The sequence below is a fragment of the Orbicella faveolata genome, unplaced genomic scaffold (genome assembly GCF_042242905.1).
Source record: "Orbicella faveolata isolate gen_17 unplaced genomic scaffold, um_ofav_v1 contig_34, whole genome shotgun sequence".
Classification (NCBI taxonomy): Eukaryota; Metazoa; Cnidaria; class Anthozoa; order Scleractinia; family Merulinidae; genus Orbicella; species Orbicella faveolata.
In genome coordinates, this window is record NW_028301563.1 from 32,511,115 (window position 1) to 32,512,217 (window position 1,103).

Consider the following 1,103-nt stretch of genomic DNA (forward strand, 5'->3'; position numbering starts at 1 on the left):
TTTTGCAGGACGCATTGGAAAAACGACTAGTTTATGCAATTCTTACAATCACAAAGTACCATGCAGATAACTGGGGCAGTACCACTTGTATTTATTTCCATTTTTTATTGACCTTTCAGCTGCAACATTTTATGAATTTCTGAACAAAGAATCTTAGGTATATTATTGGCCATGTAGGATTATGATTTGCAGCTATGTGGATTAGGAAAGACCTCGTTCAAATAATTTTTCCGATTATAAATCATTTCTGCAACAGTCTGCTTGTCAAAATCACTAAAAGTATAATCATTGAACGTCATCTTGAAAGGGAAAAACTGTATTCAAATCTTATTTCAACACACAGTTACACTATATATATATATATATATATATATATATATATATATATATATATATATATATATATATTATGACCGCTTAATTTAGTCCCCATATCTGATTTTAAATCCAACATTACCTCATGTAACCATGCATGAAATATAAACTTTGATATCACATGCTAAACTAAATTTTCATTTTTATTTCTAGTTATTTATTTATTTATTTACTTGTTTATTTCTATCTTATTATTATATTTTCTATCTGGTTATATTATTGTAAGTTGTTGTAGTTCTGTATCAAGTTATATTTTTCGTGCATGGTTACATGAAGTCATCCCAAATTCAAATCTTTACTGGCGACCAAATGAAGACGTCACAGACAAAGCAAGTCTTGAAGTCGCACATACTGTGTAACTATGTATCGAAGGGAAATTCAAACAAAGCTTTTCCCAAATCAAGATGCTGTTCAGTAATCATATTTTCTTGCTTTAACAAGTAGAACATTGTGAAGGAGGCTATTGTGCGTGGTTCATATGCTCCCACAACTATACAGTGCTAATGGTTTAAGTGTGTGGATAAAGGGTCCATAGAGGAGTGAAGCCATATTTTTCTGTGTTTGCTTCCTTAATGACTAGAGCAAGGCTTGAAAAAAGTGCTGTTCAGTTGTCCAAGACAAGTAGATTTTGCTACCAACCAAGTTACTTTTCATTCTGTAAGCCATCCTCCAACTAAATAAAATAAGTGAATCAAGACTTCCCAGGACAAGCAAAATTTGAGAGCTGA